This window comes from Mustela nivalis (assembly GCF_964662115.1).
Source record: "Mustela nivalis genome assembly, chromosome: 12".
NCBI classification, from domain to species: domain Eukaryota; kingdom Metazoa; phylum Chordata; class Mammalia; order Carnivora; family Mustelidae; genus Mustela; species Mustela nivalis.
In genome coordinates, this window is record NC_139031.1 from 11301143 (window position 1) to 11314058 (window position 12916).

The following is a 12916-nucleotide window of genomic DNA, read 5'->3' on the forward strand; positions in this document are numbered from 1 at the left end:
AATTGGAGGCTGTGGCGCCAGTGCCCACCATTACAAAGGCAGGACTGTGATGCCAGCCAGGATCCAGGCACTGGGAGGGGGAGCTGAAGGCATCCTCAGCCCCAGTCCTGAGGGTACAGTGCTTGGCTGGGCTTAGAGCAAACAGGATGCTCAAGAACCACACAAGGCATCCCAAGTAGGAAAAAGGGAAATTCATTTGAGCATGGTTTTAGATCAGTATCTCAGAGGTATCAGCATCTGGTGCTCCCAACTGACATAAGGATGGAGCCCCATGTCCTGCTCCCCCCTCACCCCTTCCTGCAAATCACTTTCATCCCCCATCCAGCCTCTGAGTAGGCAATAGAGCCACAGCGCCCCCTTGTGGCCCATGGGCACATTTCCCGGATGGCAGGCTTCTAACCAGCTCAGAAGCAGCAGTGCAGAGGATGCTTATTCCTCACCCACCAGAGAGGAGGGGAGGCGGGTCCACGCTTGATGGGTACAAGAGTCAGACCCCTGTGAAGAGCAAAGAAGGAAGTGAAACAGCAAAAAGAGTTGGCAAGAGTGCCGTTCATCCACACTAGGACATTCAATCTCTACTCCTTCTTCTAACATAATAAAGTTTATCAGATTTTCAGTGTGGCCCATAAACAAAAAAATGTAAGGGTCAAGGGGTTAGAATTTAAGCAAAGGAGTTGGATATTCTTCTCCTGTCCAGGTTAGGTATATCACAGTCCTCTGATTCACCACAGTTGGAGATATCGCTTTCGTAGACAAGAACCAAAACTTAACCTTAGTGGAAAGGCTAGCATGGTGACTATTATATTTATACTGCTGCACACGCACTGTAGCAAGAAGACAGGGAATAGCCCTTCCCCAATGAAAAAGCAAAAACATGAATAAATAAAATGTTATTGAGTTATTTAGCTCCCGATCAGTAAAAGACCAAGGATTACAAAAAACATTATACTTTCAACTGAAATCCTGAACAAGTGGAAACAAAAGGCTCAGTTGTCCTGCTAACGTAGCTAACATACGGTTTTCCCAAAGAAGGTCTGGGTGAAAGGCGAGTTTAAGTCATCCGAATTAGGGATGTGCCTGAAGAAGGAAAATGATGGAAAGACAATCTAAACCACAGAGAAGAAACAGCGAGGAGACAGAAGGGTAAACATGTACAGAAATTCAGATATACATTGTCTCTATAAGAGAGTTGTAGCAAATGATGCCTGAAGATCCTAAGACAGCTTGGATGTGGAGCAAAGAGTACTGAAAAGGAACCCAAAGAGTGAGTGTAAGGAAATCCTCTTTCCTCTTGTTTCTTACCGACCTGCATGCACAGCGTGGAAGTGCAGAAAGCTGAGCAGAGGACAGGTTCTAGTAGGCTGCACCGCTGAGCAGAGTTCAGAAGACACTTGCTTTCAGACCCACTTAGGATGAGAGACACTGGTGAATGTGCGGTGATTCCTCATTGAGACGCCTGAAAGACAGTGCACCGGTAATAATCAGCACATGCCAGGACCCCCCAGTAGGGAGGACAAAACTTAAATAGTTTCTACCAAATCCTGCATTCGAAACTGCCAGATTGAAAACTAACGTTGCTCAGAAGAGCATACAGAATCCGGAGCTTCTATTCTATATCGTCCACAATTTAAGCCCCCGCATAAACCCTTTATAATCCTCCCTGAGGAATATCATAGAAGTCTCCTAACTGTATAATCCATCCCCAACCTCTCACTCTTCTGATCCTGCTGCTACCAGTGCTGTACCATATACAAATTTGCTCATGTCATCTCCATTCAGGTGGGAACAATGAGTAGCTGCTGCCTACAGATCTGTGTCCAAAGTCCTTTCAATGTGTGTGAACCCTCCACCACCTGGGCACTGCCTGCCATGGAGGACTTTTCAAGATGCTACTGGAGCAGAATTGAGAAGAGTCACCATGGTCCTCCTTCGGAAAGGAGGGAGTCAGCAGTGCCCAAGCCCACCCCTACTGCTGCTTATCCCCAACCCTTTGTTTCTAAGTATCCCTGTTGCTATGAATTTTCATGCTTCTCCAAATATTTTAGACATTTTTATCTTTATCTTGTTTTCCTCTAAGCTTTTGTTCATGGAACATTTTGAGTGAATAGTGTGTTTTCAGTCATAATGTTCATCCAATAAGTACCAATATGTGCAGCAGAGATATTCAAGGCATGGCTCCTTCCCCTGGTTAAGATCTTCGTGCACGGACAGACTAGGTCCTCTCTTGTTTCCGAAATCCTGAGCACTTCAGGGAATTTATTGCTGCAGCTGGTAAGTGGAATTCTGTCAGGCTTGTGTGAGCCTAACTGACGACCCGCCCCATCAGGTATATTGGCAGCCTGTACCAGACTGGGATCTGCAGTCACGGGTTCTAACAGGGGAGAATGGAGCCTCAGGGTCTAGTGAACCTGTGTCCCCCACAGCTTCCTGGGCTGGGCAGGGGGTTTATGCACAGGGAGGTAAAGACTTTGCAGGGCTATGTCTAGGCTGCTGGCACAGAAATACACAGCAGTGTCACCTGTCTCCAGGAAGTTGATGTGAAGGTTTAAACGAGTTTTGTCAGGGGATTCAGGTAAGAAGCGTCTTGGAACTGTTTCATTTAGAATGAGATCCTTATTGTTGTAGATAAACATGACCTTCAGCAATTTCTGGGAGTCCTGCTTATACCAGTACACGGTATCGTGGCCCAGCTTTTGTTCACATTTTAGGAACTTCTTATTTCCAGTCTGTGCGATGAGGTGTTTTGGAGTCTGGGAAACTGCCGTGTCCAGGGGGGCTGAGAAGGAAAGGAGCAGAATTCAGACAAGTCCCAGGAGAGAGACAGTGGCTGGACACATGCTGAGTAGGCTTAGAGACCCAACGGGGCATCTTGCCACCTGGACCGAGGACTCACCTGCTCCCAGGAGGCAGAAGAGCGTGGAGCCCATGGTGGAGACAGACACAGTCCTAGCCAAGCATTCTCGTCCTCAGTGGTAAGAACTAGGCTGTGGTTCTCCCCGCCCTGACAGGTGCTCTGCCTGTGACGTCACAGCCTAGAATGACTTCCCCATGCTTGGGCTCTCTGTGTATTTCATTGCCCACACTTGTCCCTTTCCATACATTTTACTTTCTCCCCCTTTTCAAGGAGTTTGGAATTTCTGGGGATAGTTTGATGGGACAGCATGTTGCCTCAAGTGTGTATCTCTCCCTCCCTGCATTTTCCCAGATCAGGCCACCTCTTCCCTGTCTCCCCGTTCTGACTCCACTCTCCAAGTTGAGCTAGTTTCTCTTCTGTGGATCTTCTGCGTATTCTTCACAGTAACAGATGATGGTCCCGCTAGGCTTTGGCTCCCTGGAATGTCTGATGTATGCTCATCAGCCACCCTGACTACTTCAGTTGTGGGCAAGAGACCCCCTGTGGGGTCTGCCGCAAGCAGCAATGGGAGACCATTTAGAATACAGGAATGAATGTTGGGAGCATGCTCTGCTGATTCGTCGCCTTGACAGGGAATAGACTGCAGACTGATCCCTGTGAGGGCCTCTCTGTCTGAGGGCCAGAGCCATGTGGGGAGCAGTTGGTGGCTCGGGAGTGAGAAGTCGTTATGGCACAGGAGCAAAGCAGCTGGAGAGGTGAATGACAGCATGGAAGTTGGGGGGAAATCAGGGCAGGATGCTTTTGCTGTCCTTGAGCTGTCTAAGGTCACCTTCTCTTTTAGTACAAAATTTATAACCAAATGCTCAGCAGAAGGTTTCTCAACCTCAGAGACATTGCCGTATTGGACTGGATAATTCTGTGTTGTGGGGGCTGCTGGGAGCATCCCTGGTCTCTATCCCTCTATCCACTACATGCCTGTAGGGCTCCCTACCCCCAGCTGGGACAATAAAGTATCTCCCACATCCCCCAATTATTCCGGTTGAAAACCCCTGTGGCCTTTGTTCATTCCCACAATTCCCCCACTTTCAGGGTCTGGAAGAGCCACAGCTCCTCCTAGTGGTCAAGGCACACTTCTCAGGTCTCAGTGGCCTCCTGGGCCAGGTAGAGCAGTTGATAAACCCAAGTCAGTAAGAGCTAGGCAGGAGAGCAAGAACCTATGAGTGCCACAGGGAGGGACACACGCACACACACACAAACTGTGTGGCAACACTAACTGTCAACTGCTGGTTAAACTTCTCCAATGACAGGTGTTTCCTTTATTTCTATTTCTTTAAATTAAACACAGAGCAAGCACTAGGGAAACCTTAGAAAACCAAATAGAAACATCCACCATCCTTCCTGGAACACTTAGCAAGCTGAACTTGTTCATAGTCGTGGTGCAAATCACACGTAAGACAATATTCTCACTCTCTTGATGCTTATATTCTGATCAGAACCAACAGAAATGCACTGACTACTCTAGACATATTAAATGGACTTCCACGTGGAAGTCAGGTAATAATCAGTAGGGACAGTTAAAACTGTCCTTTGTATGACTTTCCATTTCCTCATGTATAAAATAACAGGCTGAGATAAATAATTTCCAGTGTCTGCCCAGGTTTAACATTGTATGATATTACCAGAGGCTCCCCTAGATGTTTGCTGGGTGAGTGGGCTAATGCACCCAGTTCCCAAGTACCTACCTCATTGCACCCTGCAGCTTATACATGAAGCTTTGCACCAAAAGGGAAGCAGGGAGGAAGGGGATGATCTCATACTCCAAAGACAAAGGGTATATCTGGGAAGACACTTTACCCTGAGAATTACTGCCCATTTATTACCAGTAGCTAGGAAGCCAAGAAGAAAAGGAAGACTGAGGGGGGAGAAGCTTGGAGGACGTCACATGATCTCACTGGTCTGGGGAACAGTGTCTGTGTTCATGGACTGCTGACCTGGAGAGGGTCCCAGTAAAGAGCCAAGGCTTGGGGCCCAAAGTAGGAGTGGTGATTGACTGAAAATGAACACAAAGGAATTTGGGGAGGGATTAGAAGTGTTTAAGAACTGGATCGTGGTGATAGTTGCACAGTACATTAATATATTTGAACTCACAGAGAGTTACCCTTGAAAAAAGTAAATATTATGCTGTGCAAATTATGCTTCAGAAAAGTAAAAATACTCCAGACATTATTTTGGGAACCCAAACGATCACATACTAGGAGCAAAGTGAGCAGCCATCCAACAACTGAAGTTTTGCTTCAATCCAGCTCAATTATCCTCCAGATTAAGAAGTCCTGCCCTGACCAAGATATCTTGGTGTAAGCAAGAAGAAGGAATCATCTCTATAAGAAAATACATCATCCAGGACTTCACCAGATCTCTACAATTTCTCATATACAATATCTGGCATTCAAACACATACTATCTGTTGTATGAAGAAAGAGGTTCATGTGGTCAAAACCAAGAAGAAAAATCAGGCAGAAGAAATAAACCCAAAATTATTCAGATGGAGTTTTCAGACACTGACATGAAAATAATCGTCAATATATTCAACAAAGTAGATGACAAAATGGAGAATTTTGTTGACTACTGGAAACCATAGTAAATAATTTAGTGGAGATTGTAGAGCTGAAATATACAAAATCATTTTGATTAGGATTTCAATATATGGCTTTAAAAGCAGAACCAATACAGCTGAAAAGTATACGTAAAGTGGAAGATAAGTCAGATGCAAATATCTGGGCCAAATCAAGTACAGAAACTAAAAGGATGGAAAATCTGAAAAAAATATATATGTATTGAGCCATCCTTTTAGATAAGTAGGTGTTCATCAATCGAGAACATTCGAGGGAGTCTGAAATAATTATAAAGCTTTATTCATTAGTTCTCACCCTCCACTGATTGCAGAGGGTCCCACAGAGCATTAATTCTCTGACACTTCTGGGTGGTGCCTACATAAGTTTCAAATAGGCCATTCATGGGTCTCATCTTGGCCACAGAGTATTTTAGGAAGAAAGCTAGATATATGGTTCATTTTTTTTAGGTCTCTTAATTGATTGGAGAGAGGGACAGAGGGACAGAGGATAAGCAAGGGGAGGGACAGAAGCAGAAGGAGAACTAGACTCCCTCCTGAGCAGGGAGCCCAATGTGGGACTCCATGCGGGGCTGGACATGGGGCTCAATGTGGGGCTCAATGTGGGATTCAATCCCAGGATCCTGTGATCATGACCTGAGCCAAAGGCAGACACTTTACCTACTAATCTACCCAGGCATCCCTACGTGGTCCACATTGAAGAGGAGGTTCAGTGCATAGGAAATGGGTCAATGTCTGCTTGGAGTACTTGCCTGAAATAGGTGTGGCAGGAATTGGGGGTGGGTCCTAGAAGACAGGCAGTGATATAAGGGAGGCGTTTGATACAGTTTACTCCTTGCTTTGCTTCTAGTCCAAATAAGGTCTTCAAGGTGGTGGCCAGCTGCAATCTGTACAAACACAGGGTTAGGTGTATAGGATTCGCTGCTATTATGATACTCAAATCCCAAACGGGTGTTAATTATCTCCCTTCATCACCATTTCAAGAGTTTCTCCAACTTTGTTTGGTGCTTCAGTGGTCAAAGTTGTTTGCCTGACGGGTTGACCTAGACATTCATCTCTGAGGGTTTGGAGCCCCTTCGGTGCCTTTGCTTTGTCAGGCCAAGATGACTATAATTCACAATTGTCATTATCACCAGGAATGGAGGCACTGAGAGATGCTTTGATTAGTTCCCTGAGTCCCAGGTCAACCTTTCCCTGTCTCCACTGTGTAGCAGTAACTCTGTCACCTCATGAAAATCACGATCAGTACCTCCATCCTGACTTCTCCATCCATCCCAGCAAGATGAGCTCAAAATGACTAGGTAGAGTCATAATCGCAGTACACTGGGATTGTTACTATGTCCTGTGGTGAAAGTATCTATCCCTCCTCCTCCCCTCTCTTCAGGAATCAGAACTTCTTATCTAGAAGACCCTAAAAATACAGGGGAAAGGAATATGAATTTACCACTGGATCACTGCAAGAGATGATGAGAGCCATACCCATCCTAACCCCACCCTATGGCTTCTGGATTCATGGATTCAATACATAGTCCCAATTTTCCCCCATTTGTTCAAATCATACCACATCCTAGCGATTATCACCCCAGCTCGACAGGTGTTCTAGCTGAGCTAGCCCCTTAGCGAAACCTTTACTAGGTCCTTTCTTCATTCCATAAGGTCAGATGCTTCTGAGAGATACCATATGCAAACAAAAATTGGATCCCATAGTTATATACCCATGATTTAATTTCCTTAGGTATCAAATGGGGTCCTTTTGTCTCCAAGTTTGTGTGGGAGCTCACATCACCAAGACAGTCATTCTCCAACCCTGAGGATAGTGGAGCTGCCATGGTTGTAACTGAGTCAATGAGTATTTCATGAAGGATCTGCTCACACTTTTCCCCCCTCCTATTCATTACTTGAGCTCATCCTGACTTATTAGGAGGAAATGCATTCCTTTGTTTTAAAGTTTTCACTCTAACTTTCCTGCCCCAACTGTTGAAGAACTGTAGGAGAACGCTTATGCAAAACCCAGACAGTTAATGGGGCTGCCCCAAGTCAAGGTCATGGTGATAAGTTCATCCCTGTTTGGCTTCTAGATGCTGCTTGGTTTTTGCTGTTGAATTCTGATCCTGCCATCCCAGCTTGATTCTGCTGATTCTCTTGTTGGTCTAGACCGCTGTTGGCCTTGAAGTGGCATCCCAATGTTACACTCAATCATTACCGTTCTCTTAATTCATTCTCACATGGGTTATTGCATTAGGCACTTATTGGAAAGATTCATGGACAATCCAGGACCTTGTGCTGACTTGCATGTCCTTCTGAAGATGTGCGGTTGGAAATCCTCTCTACTCTCAGGCAAATACCATAGCCCTTCCTTGCTAGTCATTTCTCCAACTTGTGAGTTAAAATGGCTTTTTTCGAAGCCTCTAAAACAAGACAAAACAAAACAAAACAAAACAAAACCCATGATGCAAAAGGAGGTAAAGAGAAAACACAAGTCATTTGATGGTCACTTCCCGGGCACGACTCTCCCATCACTGGAGCCCAAAGACATGCTCTACAGTATCCATAAAGATTCTGCAAAAAATGTCCCCTGACCACTTCTGCCAAAGATATCCCACTTTGGTAATTTAATTTCAGATTATTTGTGTATTTGGAGACAGCTGAATAGGCAAGTCCAACGGGAAAGGGATGCTGGGAGCTCGAAAAGAGGCAGAAACATGAAGATTTGTGCACAGGCTGGAGGGCTCTTTGCAAGGCTGTGTCTGTGCTGCTGGCACAGAGGTACGTGGCTGAGTCTCCCAGCTCTGTGGGCTGGATCTGCAGAGTGGAGAATGATCCATCAGTCCTTCTAGCTGAGAATCGATCCTTGAATGTTTCAGACTTCTCCAAGAGAGTACTCTTCTAGAATAAAACGAGAAACTCTAGTTTCTGCTCCAGGATCCGTCTGTACCAGTGCAGGGATAAGTGACCAGAGGTGGGGTTCACTTCAGGGGTACTCTCGTGCCCCTTTCTGTGACCTGGTGGCTGGGAGTCTGCCTGCATTCAGGTTCTGTGTGTCCTGTGGGAGGTTAAAGAAGCCAGAGATTGAATAAGGAAATGCCTTAGAAGAGCCTTGGGTGAATCCAAGATGAGAAATTCCCAGGAATCATGTGCTTCCAAGAGAATAAAAATCACCCCACACAGGAGCCAGAAAGCCATAGCAGGGTCAGGGCATGAATGAGTCCTCTGCTAGCTCAGGCCTCTGGTCATCAGAAGCAGGAAGAGACTTCTGAGCTGCCATGGTTTTTAATTTGGTTGAGACATTAGTACCCATTAGGGCTGAGCCTGATTGGAGCTGGGACTGAGATTTGGAGCTGGGGCTGAGATCCAGAGTCTCACGTGTTTGGATGGAAAAGCCAAGGAAGGTACCTGTTGGCGGGGGATGGGTCAGCTGTGCTGTGGCCAGAGTGAATAGTTGCCCATGGAAGACTCCCCAGGGCTATGTGCTGACTGTACACTGCTCAGAAGCTTGATGCTGGGCCCTCTCTGGCCTGTGTTCAGCTCAGGCAGATTGGACCCAGGCAGAACCAGGACCCAGGCTGTGGGAGTCTGTGCTGTGGACTCAGCATCCACTGAACCTACAGGCAGCAGGAGGCTCTGGGATCCCCGGGGTCCTCTAGGAAATGTTGAGCTGAGCGTTGGTGGCCCCCACAGCTTCCTGGTTTGGAGCCCGGAGGTTTGTGCACAGGGAGAAGTTGAAGGTGCAAGGCTGTGTCCTTGCTGCTGGCACAGAGATACAGGGCGGAGTCCTCAGGTTCCAGGGCTTTTATCTGAAGGTCCAGCTGGGAGTTGTCTGGGCGATCAGGTAAGAACCGACTGGAAGCAGTCTCATTTTGAAGGAGATCCTTATAACTGTAGGCAAGCATGAGCTTTGGCGGCTTCTGAACACTCTGCTTATACCAGTACATAGCATTATGTCCCAGATGTTGCTTGCACTTCAGGGTCACGCTCCTTCCTGTCCCGCTTACCAGATGTTTTGGTGTCTGGGTAACTCCATTGCCCGTGGAGACTGGGAGCAAGAAACCAAATTTAGAGAGTCTTAGGAAGCCATTCCATGAAAAAAGCTAGAAGTCTGCAGACAGAGATATCCCACCTGTTCCCAGGACTCACCTGCCCACAGCATCCGAGGACCACCCAGCACAGGAGCCTGCAGCCCATGGCAGTGCTTGACCAGAAGGGGCTCGGTGTCTCTCTGATTAGATTCTTGTCCTCATGCCCTGACAGAGGATTTGCTGGTGAGGCCACTGCCCCTGTTAATTCTTCTAGAGCTCACATTCCCTCTTCCCCCTTACACCTGACACCAGCACCACCAGAGCTGGATTTGAGTCTTGGAGTGGCAGGACTGAATGTACAGGGGCAGCTGCGGAGGAATAGGTCCATCCCCAAGCTGCCTCAAGGAGTTTCTCAGACACTTTTTTTTTTTTTTCCCCATCTAGTAGCTTCCTCCCCCACCTGCATGAATAATTCTTTCTGTTTCAACTTGACAGTGCCTCCTCCGCTCAGACACGCATTCCTTCCCTTTGGGCACGTTCCCCCCACGTTGCCTCTCATGGAGCCAGGACGATCCCACTCAAGCCTCATCCTGATGTAACACAGAGAGGCCACCTTGCTTGGCTTTCAGAGCCTTCCCCTGGTGCCAGCTGGGCATCACTTTAAGACACAGGAATTAATGCTCACTGGGTAGGAAGCACCCTCAGAGGGTGCTGACGAGGTTACAAGAGAAATCTGCTGCAACTGGTTCCCCCAGAGAGTATCTCCCCTTTCTGGGGTGCTGAGCCTGGACATGGAAAGGACACACACAGAGGAAGCACAGGAGAGTAACAAAAGGTCCTACGGGCCGTGAGCCGTAGGGACAGCAGACATTGCCAAAGAGCCTGGAGAAACACAACATGGACTGGATTTTAGTGTCCAGGTTGTCCACATACCATCTCCCAAGCTGACCCAAGAGCAAACCCTGACGCCTGAGCATTCTCTTCCTTCTTGATCCTCCCCCCTCCCCCCATTTCCTTCTCTTCTTTTCCCAGGCCTGCCTCAGGGATCTCAGTGAAGTCACAGCTCCTCCTAGAGGTTAGAGGAGCACATTAACCTCCTCTGTGTCCTCTGCCTTCCATCCTCTGGAGGGCTTGGAGGGGAGCTTGGAGAAGGAGGGCTATGCTAGTTTATTCAACAAGCATTTGTGAGTAAGGCGAGGTTCTTATCCTCGAAATGCTTCTAGACTCATAGGACCGATAGGATATGTTTTTAGATAACATCTAGTTTGGAGAGTTTTAGTGTATGTTTTAGGGAGGTTAAAATATAATTGGTTTTTATTTGGCTAAATCATTTAATCTACTCACCTTCTCACTTCCTCATCCCCAAAACCTGGACCAAGGGATATTCTGAAATACTGATCTCCAGCCCTCTGTTCAACTCTAAAACAGCATGAGCCTTTTTGGGGTAATTTTCTACCCAGATGTTTACTGGATTGCTGGGCTAGGACATTCCTGTCTCCCTGCCCCTCCCGGCCTTAACAATACGTACGTAACACTTTGTAGGTACTTAATGCATACTTGTCGAATGAAGGAATATATGAACCCAATAGAAAATAGTAAGAGACCGCACATGAGTCTAACCATTAAAAAGCCGTTTCCAAATGTGGTATGGTCGGCACCTGGCATATTTGTACTGGTGGCTTATGGAAATTGAGGGCCTGGTATCAGGATTTGAGACAGAAATGAGAATGATAAAGAATTAATTTGCTTGGCATGAAGGAGCTTTTGGTACTAATTTGTATTTTAAAGGATAGGTAAGTCAAACAGAGAAAGTCAATTATCATATGGTTTCACTTATTTGTGGAGCATAAGGAAGAGCATGGAGGACATTAGAAGAAGGAAGGGAAAAATGAAAGGGGAGAATCAGCGGGGGAGATGAACCATGAGAGACTATGGACCCCAGCATGGGGCTGGGGGCATGGGTGAGCCCTGTGATGGGTATTGAGGAGGGCACAGATTGCATGGAGCACTGCGGGTTATACGCAAACAATGAGTCATGGAACACTACATCAAAAACTAATGATGTACCACATGGTGACTAACATGACACAATAAAAAAAAAAAAAAGAAGAAGAAATAACTAATAAACACTTGGAAAAGTACTAAAAAAAACCACAAAAGATAGGTATAATAATTTTCCAGGGTGTATCAAGCATCATTCAAAGGAGATTCAGAAGTATAAAAATCATTTCCGTTCTTAAACCATCCTTGTTTTCGGGGCCCCCATTAGGATGAGTATTTGAGTATTTCCTTACAATATAGCACAAGAATATATTCTAGGCTGGTCTTGTGCTTTCCCTGCTCATTGTGACATCAGCTATTTCTCCAAAGAGCCCTGGTTCCTTTTAGTGGTTAATGGTCTCTAGAAAATGAGAGATGGGCACTAGATCTGGGTTTTGGGGATGCTACCACTCATAGGTCATTAATGGATGGAGCCTAGGAAATACACGCATGTGTATGTTACCACATAAATGCATATATCTTAGCATGTATCTTTAATTCTATATCTATCTACACGTGCTGAGAAAACCACAAGTTTATACCACTAATTTCAGTTCCAATTCCAATATGATAAGGTTCATTCTAGGGTTCTAGCATTCTCCCTTTCCATGTTTGCAATTCCCTTACCCAATACTAAGAAACCTGTGTCCTGTTGTCCTTAATAGATGTACATATTTGATCCATCTCTTCACATGTGCCCATCTGTCCACTGCAATGGCAACTTTCTCTCCGTTGCACACACCCGCCTCGCCCTGCTTGGGATCTGACACCCTGTGCCCCGGATTCCTCTCCATGTCGGAATCCTACTCAGCTCAGTCCAGTTTCTGATGGGCGACATGGCTCATGCCCTGCCCATATGGATAATATTCTCAGCCTGCTGGAGCTTCAGTGACCTAGACCAGCCTGCTCGCCTCAAACACTGACCTCCTGCTATGTTCTGGTCACCGAACAGCCATTGACTATGACCCTAAAGAAGAGCCCTGATTGCAATGGGTTCTGTGTGGACAGGGGAAATAAAAAAATAAAAAATAAAAACCATAGGGTATATATCTCTGGGTTTTTGTGTGTGAATATTCTAGATGGTAAGACAGCCAATATTGAGATGATACAACTAAAAATATTAATGATCATAAAATAATAGGGTACAAGCTGTACTCATCAGCACTGAAGGATGTGTAGAAAAATGTTTATCATTGGGTGATTTCCATGGATGGAGAAGACATTTTGAAGGAGGGGATTTTAAGCCAAATCTTTAAGCAACCTAATCCTGTACCAGTTTCTTTTTTCCTAAGAACTAGTTATATTACATCATCTAAGAAGAGGCTAGCATCTAGCTTCAACTCCTTTATTGGGATGTTATTTTTCAAGTAACATGAG

The 12916-nt window shown here is 46.0% G+C and overlaps 1 long non-coding RNA gene and 1 gene segment (V, D, J or C); both read right to left on the bottom strand.

The window, feature by feature from the left end:
• Positions 1-2399: 2399 nt before the first annotated feature.
• On the bottom strand, positions 2400-2927 carry LOC309844625 (T cell receptor beta variable 3-1-like). The segment is given in 2 exons: positions 2894-2927; positions 2400-2776 (listed from the first exon to the last, which is right to left on the bottom strand).
• A 2909-nt stretch (positions 2928-5836) lies between these two features.
• Positions 5837-12916, bottom strand: part of LOC309844614 — a 106338-nt gene continuing 99258 nt past the window's right edge. The window contains exon 4 of the long non-coding RNA XR_014300792.1: positions 5837-9516. This is a non-coding gene — a long non-coding RNA (uncharacterized lncRNA). The remainder of the gene's footprint in view (positions 9517-12916) is intronic.